The sequence below is a fragment of the Dipodomys ordii genome, unplaced genomic scaffold, assembly GCF_000151885.1.
Source record: "Dipodomys ordii isolate 6190 unplaced genomic scaffold, Dord_2.0 Scaffold13, whole genome shotgun sequence".
NCBI classification, from domain to species: Eukaryota; Metazoa; Chordata; class Mammalia; order Rodentia; family Heteromyidae; genus Dipodomys; species Dipodomys ordii.
Window position 1 is genome coordinate 6,489,656 of NW_012267229.1, and position 13,680 is coordinate 6,503,335.

Consider the following 13,680-nt stretch of genomic DNA (forward strand, 5'->3'; position numbering starts at 1 on the left):
AAGGACTATCCAGCCTAGCTTTCCAAAATCACCGAAATGTCCTACATTCTTCTCTCCAAGAGAAGGTGTCTTAAATCTCTTCTTCTTAAAACTGGCAGGTTTGTGATTCATTTGGAACCCAAATAATGTAAAGTGAATGACGAGGCATGACAGCCAAGGCCAAGTAATACACTGATGCTACTTTCACCCAGACACCTGGAATAACCACATGGGAGCCCAGGTAAGCAGTCTGTGTGCCTGGAAGCCACCAAGATGAAAGGAAGAACACAGCTGTTCGTGAGGTGAGACCCCATGTTAAAACAGATCATTCAAGGCCTCATGTTCTCACATTGCTCATGCTCTATCTTATTCTAATTTATTATAGAATTCTCCTTGCTCAGAATCACCTTGACATCTTTCAACACTGTAATCATTTGAGGACTTTTTAGATTTTTGAAGCAGATTACTACATTCTCAAGGGAAGAAAATGAATTGTCTACAGCTGATGAAATGGCTTAACTTCTACCAGGAAATGTCCAATGGGGGTGACAAATGTTCCTGCAGGAAGAAGGAAGCAAGTGAGACGACCTGTTATTTCATGGAGCAGACACTCTCAGTGTCCTATGCAGACACAGGACGCTTTGAACAGACCTGTGTATCCACCTGCCAGCTTTTAGAAGATGACATCTGAAACTTCTTTCAAACAGGCCCCTTTAAAGTTGCTTTATCCCAGATTCAAGAGCAGAGGTGCTTAGAAGTTCACCAACCTCAGCCAATGACTGAGGCTGGGGAACAGGAAAGCCCAGATCCATTCCCATAAATGGAAGGGGGCTCTGCATAGCAACCACGTTCCATTGCTCTCCAGGAATCAGGCTGGACAGGCTTTTTTTTTTTTTTTAACTTGACTCCACCCGTGCTTGGCTTGTTCTCTTTTCTCTCCTTCCTCAAACTCACTTGTTTCCTCTGGGAGCCCAGACTTTATAAGCTGAATTGGGCAGAAATTCTCATCTAGGGAGCTCTATTCAAGATTTTCAGCATGTACTCTATGGAAATGCAAACCTATGGATGCTCTTTACCATTGGCTGTTACAGTCTCCTGGATAAGAGCATCTACAATACTCAGGAGTTTGAAATAACTGCAACATCTACAGTCTAATTAGCAAGCAATAACTTTGTTCTATACACATCACACAGTCTAAGGCATTGCCACCCTCAAATATAGATCTGGAAAAAAAGATGGTGATAACTGACATAACAACATATGATTCTTCAGGTATGAAAGAGGTAAAGATGATATGTAAAGTTACAGAGTAAAGGTAAAAAGAGAGAGAAGACACTATTAAAATTTGGTAACCTAACATCCATGTTGAGTACTCTATGTAATTAATATTTAATAAAAATCAATTAAAACATTTTTAAAAAAAGAAACAAGCACCCAAACATAATATAATGTTTTCAAGAGCAAACTAAAATCCTACAGGAAAGATCTCAGGAAGGGGTTCTTTCTTTTCGTTCCCAATAAACTTGAAAATGGCCTTTGATTTAACCTAACTTTCTAGAAGTACAATTGAGGGGATAATTCATCCAAAAATAGTCATCTTGTTCTCTGTATAACACTTTTGATCTTAGAAAATTATTAATTCACACTGATAATAAATTAAGTTCAATGTAACATAACAAACAAGATCTATATTACGGTACAACAGAAAATAAAATATATATACAGCAGGCTTATAACAAACAGGCCTGAAACACATTTAGGACTGAAACATGGTCAGAGTCACTCACTGCTGGAATCTTGGGGCCATAAAGCAAGCATTCAAGACAAAATCAGGAATGTTTGGTTCCTCAGATCTAGAGGTTTCTGATATTTTTTAATATTGTAAGTTATTAGAAAAGGATTCTGACTCAAAAGTTACTTTATCCAACAATTGAATGGTACTTGAAGAGGGAGCAAATGTGTTTACTTTTCAGGGAGGGTGGAGGGACATAAGAAACAATTATTTCTTGGGAATGAGGACATGAAGTCAACAACAACCAGGTGACATCAAATCCAGTCATGACCTATAGGCCTGGAAAATTGGACAAGAGCCCATGAATAGTGTCTTCTATTCTAGGACCTGGTCCTAGAATATTTGCAAAAGCAAATGTATGGCATTTATACCACTATTAAGTGGTACAGGAATGTCTTCTTTGAAGTTAAAATTTTGAACAAACAACTGCTGAGCTCTGTTTGAATTTTGGCTTGTTTAGATGAAGGGTTTATATTCATTAAATACATAATTCTTCTTATAAACCATTTAAAATACAACTGATGAAAAAACCTAGTTAAGATCATAGTATTGCACAGGAAAAAATGGATAGGCCAGGAAAATAGAGCCAAAGGCAGATGGGTAAGTCATCCTGATTTAAAATCTCTGGAATTACTCAGAACCCCTCAACTCTGCTATGCCTACTGAGACAAGGTTTATGAGTCATCCTCAGAGAGTAGTAAAATATAGTCCACTTGACTAAAAATAGGTAGGAACATTCAAGAATAAATCTACCTTCTTGATACTCCTATGTCATCATTAATGACCGATCATTTAGAGAGCTGTCAGATTATGCAATTCTTCTTTCCCTCACAGAAAAGCCAGAAGAAAACCAGCCCCAGGCACTGCCAGACAGACAGAAGATAACAGAGTTCCTGACATGACATGTAACACTCTGGAGAGAAAAAACACTGACAGTAAAAGCCTGGGACCTTGGCGTTCAGTATCAAGAGGAACGCTTAAGTTTGTGGCAAGTGTAATCACTACAAAATGATTTCTTGTCCCTTAAAGGAAGAAAGGACAGATAGTACGTTTTTTATGTGCAACAATAATTAGAAAATAGCAGTTTGATGAAGGGTTCAGAAAAGAACAGACTCTCATATTGGCTAGGATTCCGGCTCTAGCGTAACACATGGGTAAGATCAAGTTTGTCATTAAAGTGCTTCAGCCCTACTCAAAATACTCCCATCCTATTCTGGCATTTCATGGAAGATTTGTAAAATGGAACATAAGGGAAACAGATAAAGAATTTATTGACACCTTCCAGATAGGTAGATATCCCAAGATGGAGGATTCTAACTGTCCAATGAGTATAGCAAATGTGATTCTTTTCTTCTTTTGCATCGGCGGGACTATCCCTAACAAAACCTGCCTCGTACTGAAAGGCCACATATATTCCTCCTGAAAAAGACCAAGAAAGACTAAAACAACAGAGGAAACACTACCAAATGTAGTAAGCAGAAAGTATGCAGAGGATACAGCCTAGGCCAATAGTAGAATTAGGAAAATGGAATGTAGAAAACCCAGGAAGATTCCGCTTCATTCTCCACTGCCCCCCAAGAGAAGGTGACTGTGAATCTGTTTGAAAAGACATTTCAGAGGGCTATCAGTGTGAATCCAGAGATTCACTTTACTGACAGAAAACTCTAGAACCCAGCACTTTCCGTTCCTCATTTCAGGGCCATTGAGTACACTCACCAGGCAACTCTCCACCAATGAAGACTGATGTCCACTTGGTCAAACACAGAATTTGGTTCTCTGTCAACAAAACAGACACAGACAAGAGAAAAATTAATGGCAAGAACTTTCAAGTTATCACGAAAAGCAGCAAGTCTTTGCAGTTTTGAACCAGAATTTATAATAGACTTCTTAAAGCATATCGGAAAGATATTAACATATCAGTCAGTAGTTTTACACAATGGACATGCAGAGTTCGAATCAGAAATAGTTACTGTTCTGCCCACACAACAGGATTTTGTATCCCGACCTTTCTCCACTGTTGCTGATCTACTCAGCCTCTTCAACTAGTAAAATACTTAAGCAACCATTAAACAAGGCTATCTAAAACCTTCTTGAAGTAAATGGAATTGCCTTTTCCTGATTAATAGTAAAATGTCCTGAGATGAACTGTAATTGTTAGGAAATATGTAAAATATCCTCAGATAAACTGCAATCGGAAGAAACCTTTCCAAGCAGCATAGTTCTGAGCAGAGAAGATTTACAATGGAATTGCATCTAACTATAAAAGTCATTTTTTATGTGTATTTCTGTCTCTTCTTTGTTAATAAGTTGTTTATGTCAAGTCTGAATTTGACATCGGACTTCTGGTTTGGCTGAAATGTAGGTTTCCAGGTCTTTCCAAAGATGTAGCAAGGAGAAAAAGGTTTGAGATGGAATCAGAAGTAAAACTTAAAAGAAAAAGAAGACAAGAAGAAGAAGAGGAGGAGGAGGAAAAGGAGGAGGAGGAGGCCTATTAGCAGCTGGGAAGATAATTGGCATAAAAAAACTGGCAAGTGAGTCCTAGGGGAGGTGATGTATGTAAAGATGATTGAATTCAGAATTTATTTTTATTATCATCTGTATATGAAGATGTCTGTGGCAGGGACTCTTGACCAGTTCCCAGGAAGGATACATATGTAAACGGCAAGACTATGCCATGAAATATGAAGAAGCAAATCTGGAGTTAGGTAGACAGTTATGAAAATAAATTGTCAGATCACAGGATTTATTTTTTTAACTGAAGTAGTATAGTCATGTGTAAACTATGAGTCCATACATGTGTTAAACTTCACTATGCATAAGCACAGAATTACAACAATTTCATTTTTCATTATATGCAAATAATACATCTAGTTAGGTAACAAGAAACTGAAATAGGACTTCCCCTGGGAAAGTGGCATGAAAGGAAGGTAAAAAAAAATTAAGATGGGTTCATAGAAGAGGGCCTAAAGCTTTTGCTTTTAGTCTAACATTTGTCATTGTGCAGTATTTCATCAAGGAATGTTTTACTTTTAAATGTGAAATTTAAGGTCAATCTAGTTCATACCAAACTAGGTATTAAAACATTCCATTTTAAATATTCTACTACACAGAATGAGAGGACATAAAGTATATGTACAATGACTTTACTGATCTAGTGAATATTTAACTATGACCCAGGCAGGCTCTAAGCCTAAATTACATCATCATTTAGTATCCACATAGAAACTTGGCATGCATGTGCTGGTTTTGTTCCTATTCTACCGTAGAGAAATCTAGGACAGAGAGAAAATATTTAAGAATCACACAGAGCTAGTGAAAGCTAGGTGACTGTGTACCTCAAATACACTGAAACAGTTTCATTGACTCATGTGTAATGGCTACATAGGGCCTCCTCAATGGCATTTAACATATTTTCATTAGATTTATATTTAAAACCATATATGAACATGAGTCTATAAGTGGTGTCAGGACAAGGATTATGTGCACATTAAAAACTACCATGGCTTAATACCCATAACCTGGCTACTTGGTAGACTAAGATCTAAAAATTGCAGTTTGAAGTCTGCCTAAGCGGGATGTCTATGAGACTCTAATCTCCAGTTGACTACCAGAAAGCCAGAGGTGGAGCTGTGACACAGGTAGAAGAGTGCTACCAAATAAAACTCACGAACAATGTGCCTGGGCCTTGAGTTCAAGACCCACAACTGACCAAAAAAAAAAAAAAGAATAATTAAATAGTCCACTTAGAGCTCTCTTATGTCACTTGCAGTTATGAGGCAAGCTGAGTTCCTAAAATGCTCATGTATTAATGACTCTGACATTCTGACATACCTTGCTTACTTTGAAATACCTCTTGCTTCCTGTCTTTTTCGAAGATGTAAAGATTAGATGCGTATTTTCTTTTTCCTTTTCCTAATTCCCTAGTGACTATCAGGCATAAAACTCCCACATTTGTTTTCTAAACCTTTCAAATTCTGTGCATACTTAGAATACTTTAGCATTTGAAAACAATAATGTTTTAATACTATACAAAGAAGTAAAACTGTATGAACATTGTGGCACAGACTATTTAGCTTCTGGCATACTATTATGACTCACTGGGTGTTGTGTTCATATATAAACAAAGACCAGAAATTACCAGCCTTTGTAATCAAATATGGTCATTTTGGTTGTTGAAAAATTAATGGGGAGTCACTGGTAAGGAAGGATCTATGTATGAGAGCATGTGAGGTGTGGTAGGGGAAATCTATGATTAGGAGTATTCATGTAAGTCTCTGTATTTTTTGGTCTTCTGAAAGAAGAATTTTTTTTCTTTCCTACAATATGGAAGATAACAAAATACCCAACAGTTGAACAAAATACCTAACAGCCACATTGTATTGGTGTCAGTTAAACAATAACTGTTTTTATCCAATCAATACCAAGACCATCCAACAGGAAAAGATGATCTACTCAAGAAATAGTATTGAACTGGATAGCCACAAGCAAAAGGATGAAGATAGACCTCCTATCTTACACTATGAACAAGAAAAAACGCAATAAAGAAGAAGAGGAGAAAAGAAAAGAAAGAAAAAAAGAAATGAGAAGAAAAGGAAAGAAAAGCTCAACATGTGATCCTGTATCACTTATTGTTTTTTTTCCTTCCATGATTTCAGTGACCCATGATCATAAGAAGGGTGATTACCATCAGTCAGGTATTTTGAGAGAGGGACAGTACTTTCACATAACTTTCATAGAGTATATTCTTGTAGTTGTTCTATTTTATTATGTGTTATTGTTGGCAACCTTTTACTAAGCCTAATTTATAAATCAAACTATATAAATGTGTATGCATCTTGAAAATTACTCACCATGGATAAGAGCGAGTACTGTAAAACATCCTTAAAAGTAAATAGGCTAATCTAACATTGGAACAAAACTTTGTATCCTTGGGTTATACAATGGCTTCTTAGATATAACCCCAAAAGCACAAGCAGCAAAAGGGAAACACAAATAAATTAGACAGCTCTCAAAGCTTTTGTGCTTCAAAAGATATCATCAAGAAAGTGAAAAGGACAGCCACTGAAGAGGAGACAAGTTTTGCAAAACATGTATCTAATAAAAAGACTTTTATCTAAAACTTACAACTCAACCACAAAATAGGTTGAATGATTTATGAATAGACAAATCTCCAGAAAATACACAGATATTCCACCAACAAGACAATGTAAATTAAAACCACCATGAGACACTACTTCATAACCGCTAGGAAAACTATAATCAAAACATAAGGAATAACAAGCTTTGATGAGAAATTCAAGAAGTCAGAAACCTCATAGACTTCTGGTATATGTATAAGGGAAAAACTTGGGAGATCAGTCTTAAATGGTAGCTCCTTAAATGCTTAAGCATATTGTTGCCATTCTGCTCCTAAATATCTACAAGGAAATTATCTGTCTATCTATCTATCTATCTATCTATATATATATGTCTATATATATATATACACACACACACATACACACACACACACACACACACACACACATATATCAATAGCATTATACACAGTAGCAAAAGTGGAAACAATTCTAATGTCCAACAACTAATGGATGGATTAATAAAGTGTTGTTTATCCTCACAATAGAATGTTTTTCAGCAATAAAAACCCAACAATGATATGTAGGTTGTGCTCATCTATACTGACACAATAGAAATGAAATTAAAAAGAAAAAGAAACATTATGCCAGTCACAAAAACCATATATTGTATCATCCATTTCCACAACAGGCAAATCCCCAGAAACAAAGGTGAGTAGGAATTCCCATGACTACATTACAGTAGATGGAGATAACTGGTGGCAAATGCAGGAACTCAGGGTAATAAAATTGTGCTAAGGTTAGAGCAGTTGTACTGTAAACTACATCCAAAAGTCACTGAATTTGACATTTTAAGTGAGTTTTGCTTTGTATAATTTATATTTAATTAAAGTAGCTAAAAGCTTGTGCAGGGTGTCAGTGAATCATGCCTGTAATCCTAGCTACTCAGGAGGCTGAGATCTGAGGATCATGGTTCAAAACCAGCCCAGGCAGGAAAGTCCTTGAGACTCTTAGCTCTGATAAACCACTCAGAAAGCTGGAAGTGTTGCTCTGGCTCAAGTGGTAGAGTACTCACTTTGAGTGGAAGAGCTGAGGAACAGCACTCAAGCCCAGAGTTCAAGCCCCATGACTGACCAAAAAAAAAAAAAAAGAAGAAGAAGAAAGGTTGCATTTCAGTGACCTTGGCACTTACTATTAACCAGCTGTTTCCAAAAATGATAAAAATCACACTCTTCAAGGAAAACACGGAAAATGGTAAATATTCATGGTTTTTTCAAAAATTATGATTATGATTCTCCATGATATTCGTTAGGATAGGAAATATATAGCTGGGGCTGGGAAGTTGGCTCAGTGGTAGAGCGCTTGCCTTGCATGCCTGAGGCCCTGGGTTTGATTCCTCAGCACCATATAAGCTAAAAGAAAAAAAAAGCCGGAAGTGGCGCTGTGGCTCAAGTGGTAGAGTGCTAGCCTTGAGCTGAAGAGCTGAGGGACAGCACTCAGGCCCAGAGTTCAGGCCCCACAACTGGACAAAAAAAAAAGGAAATATATAGCTGTATTTTTCCTTCACCAAAGAGTAATGGACCCTCCAAAATGTTAAAAAAAAAAAAAAAAACCACAATGTCTTATTGCACAGTATCACCCTTGATTCCATGGTACTTGAGATAGTCTTATTTTAAAGCAACAGGTAATTCCAGCAGAATGTGGAATTTTATTTACATAAGAGGAAAAAAAACCTACAAATATCTGGGAAGAACCCAAACAACACAGAAGGGGGTCAATTCTTACTCTGTTCCCATTCTCAAAAGCCATCAAATGGAACAGTAGGTTAAAAACAAAAAGGTCATCATATTAGCCCAAATACTGTACCACATTGCAACATCAGAAGTCTTCAATCTTAATGGCAATCACATTTCGTATTTTCAAACCTATGAACAGGTTTATGTCTCTGCAGGTTCACTAAACCTAAGATAATGTTCTCAGCTTTGGAACTATGGCTCTGAGCAGAATACAACTCTAGGTACTCACAAAACTCACATTCTCCAACGCCCGCTGCCTCTCACACTTCTCCCAAATACTCACTCTTGAAAGATGCAGGAAAATAGAAGCTGCCATGGCCTAATCTGGTGACATCTAGGTTCATAGGATTCTGTGATCATCTTTTAAACTTTGGCTTGGTTGTTATAGTTTAAAAATAGCAGATTAACATAAATAACCAAAATTTCAGCATCTCTTAGACATCTACATGATTCTGCAACACTGTAAAACAATCCAGCAGCCACTGTCACCTAACATGGAAGTGTGTAGGTGAACCAGGTGCCTCTGGCCCCCACCCTCTCAGGTCCCTTCACCAGCCAACTCCCTCTTTATGTTCTCTGCTCCCTTGAGTAAATGATCCTTACATGGCAGGACTACTCAGCAATGTCCTTCAGGTCTAAAGGAAGTTCTACCTTCTTAGTATACATATATTCTTCTTCGTCATTGTGCGAAGGATGCCCAGCCAGAGGTGCTCAGCCATTCATTTTTCCCTCCCCAAGACTAAAACTGCCAGTTTGAGAAACTATTCTAAACCCTGCACAGGAAAGTTATAGTTCTTGCAGCTGTCAATGGCAATTAACTGGTTCTATGATTCAACACTGGAAACTGGTCGTAAGAACTCATTCCAAGTTATTTCATGAAAGTTGAAGTCCAGTTAAGCTATACAGAAAATCAAAAGCCAGCTCTCTAACCATCTTTATCATCTCTTGGAAAGTGATAGAAGAAAAATGTAAGTTGTTTGTTATTTTCATTCTTTAAAACCCCTCTTCCATGTACTTCATTTTGACTTTAACAGATTGGGGCGGGGAGAAATGGGGATGCAACAAAAGCTCACACTTGAAGCCAAACAGGGTTGGAGAATGACTTGGGTAGTAGAGGACCAGCTATGAGCAAGAGAGCTAAGAGCTCAATGCTCTTAATTCAAGCTCTGATATCAGGATCAGAATAAAAAGGCCAAGTAGAAGAGGCACTGGATCCCAGTGCAATAATAATAATAATAAAGAAAGTGGGCCTCCGCTAGGCAAAGAGAATAGAAGAACCACAATCAAAATAACCTCAAGTCTTTTCCATCAACTGCACTCAGCCATAGCAGGGGTAGGCTAGCATGGTATCAAGAGCCATGGTACCAAGGATCAGGCAGTACAACACCAAGAAACCCATGTTTCGTAGCCATAATCCTGAGTTGGGGTAGGGAGCACAACACAGCAGTAGATCTTGACATGTGATTAAAGGCAGATTGGTTTTCAATAGCTCAACCCAAGCACTATGTTAAAAAGTCCACCTCTCAGCAACTGATACTTGCCAGGTTCTAAACAAAGACTGTCAACCTGTCAGGCCCTTTGCACATGGAAGTGATCATCTGGAAGCATAATTTAATCAGGCCTCTGTATTTCTGCCTGATTCAATCTCACTGCCAGAGTCTTGGTGGCTACTAGAAGAGATCACAGAAATGTACATTTATTTTGTCAGAAAACCCCTCTCTTTAATCTGACACGTTGTGGTATTATCTATTCTGAGTCTTAGTTTTTACTGGGTTTTAAAATCATTTGAAATCCAGGCACTGCAGCCAGTCATTTAAATATGATTGGGATGACACATAAACTCCAAAGCCCCCACCTGCAGTACTAGGCAATGATTCCCCAGAAAATTCCAGCAGGGTGTCTGTTTCAGAAGTCTGGCTGTGTGCCAACCCAGGTAATTATTCTATGCCTACCTAATTTCCCTTGGCAATTTTAATTGAAAATGATATTATCCTTCACCTCGGCTTTAATCTGTTCTGAACTGTCCCTGTGTCCTGTTTCTTGATTCCATCGTAAGTTAATGGAACAGGTTTCTTTTTGCAGCTTAAGTTGGATGGGAAAAAACATTTCTGAAACTCCCAAGGGGGAAAATATCAGATAAATATAAACCATTTGATTAGTCTTAAACCAATACACTGAATTCCACCTGCAAAGGTTGCTAAGTATCCCTTCTTGTTTAGTTATAGGAAAAGTTTCTTTCATGGAAAGAAAGAAACAAGGATAAAAGGAGGGAGAGGGGGAAATAGGGACACAGGAATGATTTTAGGGTCCTGATAAGATTAGGGGAGGGTGTGCCAGACCTGGGGCTTGAACTCAGGATCTGAAAATTGCCCAGGAGCTTTTTGCTCAAGGCTAGTGCTCTACTACTTGAGGCAGAGCTCCATTTCTGACTTTTTGTAGTTAATTGAAGATAAGAGTCTCATAGACTTTCCTGGCCAGTCTGTCTTCAAATTGCAATCCTCAGATCTCAAGCTCCTGAAGAGCCAGGTTTACAAAGATGAGCCAGTGGCTCTCGATTTAATAGGATTTTAAGGCACACTTTTCCTGTTCATTTTTAAGTATTCTTATTTACAGTGATCTCAACAAAATATACCATTTAACCCAGGAATACTTAAAGTTAACTGAAAGTGTTATAGAAATATGCTTGTTTTTTGTTTGTTTGTTTTTTGGTAGTGGGGCTTGACCTCAGGGCCTGGGTGCTGTCCCTGAGCTTTTTTGTTTTTTGTTCAAGGCTAGCACTCTACCACTTTGAGCTACAGTGCCACTTCCAGTTTTCTGATGGTTAATTGGAGATGAGTCTTTCAAACTTTCCTGCCTAGGCTGGCTTTGAACTATGATCCTCATATCTCAACCTCTTGAGTAGCTAGGATTACAGGCGTGAGTACCTGGCAGAAATATGCATTTTAATGACCTCATTCCAAAAATACTCTCAACCAATGCTATTCTATAGAGGCCTGATACAAGCCACAAGTCCAAGTTAGATAGGCAATGTTAAACTTTCTAAAAGCACCATTAGAAAGGTAATAAAATCACAGAATACTATTCATCCATGAAAGGGAAGAGCTATTGGTAATACACCAACTTGGCTGAATCTCAAGGGCATGTCACTGAGTAACAAATTAATCTAAGTTATAATCTATGCACTACTAATTATTGTGGTGAAACCCTTTTGAAAAGTCAATATATACAAGATAAAAATGGGAAAAAAAATTGCAGGCAAGTAAAAGAGGCCCTGTCAGGAGGCAAGTACCAGTGGAAGAAAGGAAGGCTAACTAAGAAGGTAAATAGGGTTCAAGTAATTAAGTAACATGTATGAAAACAGAATAATGAAATCTGTTGAAATGCTTTTAAAAGGGGGGTGGAATGATAGGCAGAGATAGACTGGTGAGTTTGATGGGGGTATATTGCGTGCACATACGAAAGTGTCATAATGAACTCCCAGGAAAAACTTAATACATGCTAATAAAAATAGGCATAATCCTAACAAAATTAATAGGAAAAGTGAGTATAATTCAAAGAGTATATTTTACCAACCTCTATAGAATGTGTCTCTACAGAGTGTTTTTATATATGTGTGTAGTTGATATAAAAATGAAATATTTAACTTCTTTTCATTCCAAGTCTTTGGAATCCAGCATGAAGTTTATGCAAGATGTCTCAGTCCAACTTCGCTGTATCTCAAGGGTTCTATGGTCCCATGGAACCCAAAAGTACTTTCAGCATAACATCCATTCCCTTTAGGAACACATTCTCCTAACATGACCTACCTCTCCTTTCTGGCAGTCTCTCACAGAACCTCTTCATAATGAAAAACTTAGCGTTTGAACTGTCACCAAAAATATGATCTTATTTGAGTTACACAGCAACACCAAATTGAATCAGTTTGGACTATAGTGTCAATGATTTTTTTTAAGTAACTAATTCCTCTTAAAAGGACTTAGAATTTGCAAGAAACAACACCCACATAAGTTTTCAAGATATAGAATATATATACTGGGTTCAACATATAAAATTTTAACTGTGCTTGTGATATTTTAGGGGCTTTTCACCTTTGCTTTCCTGGTGATGTTTTTTGAAGTAGAACTATAGAAATAGGAGAGCCATGTGGGTTTGCTGTTCAAAGCTATACAACTGTGGGGCTCAATTTTCCTCTGTAAGCATTCATGTGGAGAAAGAAACAGGTGATCAAGTAGGTGATAGCAGATTTGAAAAATAGATAGAATTAGGCCAAATCTCTTGGGAGTCTGAAAAGTAAAAGCGAGAGCAACCCAATCTGAGAGGAAACTTCAAGGGTCCATCTCAAAAGATGGGGCAATATCTAACTCCTGTTGCAAGTGAGAATGAGATGAAAAGAACTCTAATCCCAGATGGAACGTTGGGGAGTATAAAGAGAGTGGGTTTAGGAGTGAGAGAGAACTATCTTTCAGACTACAAGTCAATTAACCTCTCCTGGACCTAGTTTCCTTGTTTGCCAAGGCAGCAATATTATCTCCCTCACTCATTGCTGCGAAGCTAAATGGAATAAGACACACAAGAATGCCTATCACATTCCAGCAACCCTGAGTGGGTGTTCAATGGAAGTCCTCGCCCACTCCTTTATTTCACAGTATATCAATGTGCACACAGAGAAGTGATCTGTACAAATCCAGCTTAGAACAGTCACATGGGTAACTCAAGATGTGTTCCTCTAAAGAGAAAAATATGCACTTTAATCTGCTGTGATTCACTTCTAATCTGATGGCAAAAAGTTGGTTTCTTTGGGTTAAAAGCACACTGAAAGAAGAAGAAAAGCAGAAGATACAAGAAGATACTAGGATGATAAAAACAGGGTTGGCTATAATACAACATTGGCCTCAAGAATCTGTACATATTTACAAGCAAAAAAGTTTAAAAAAAAAACAACCCTGTATCTTGCAGCCGGCAAAAGTCAAAAGGCAGAGAAGATGAATTAGAGATGACGTGAAGACAAAAAGCATGCCTTGTTGGTCTAAAGCAA

General features: G+C 37.7%; 1 protein-coding gene across 1 annotated transcript in view; it reads right to left on the reverse strand.

The window, feature by feature from the left end:
- Plcb4 (phospholipase C, beta 4) overlaps nucleotides 1–13,680 on the reverse strand; it is a 352,340-nt gene that overhangs the window by 212,974 nt on the left and 125,686 nt on the right. The window contains exon 3 of the mRNA XM_013011053.1: nucleotides 3,488–3,547. The gene's annotated coding sequence lies outside the window, so the exon portion shown is untranslated. The remainder of the gene's footprint in view (nucleotides 1–3,487; nucleotides 3,548–13,680) is intronic.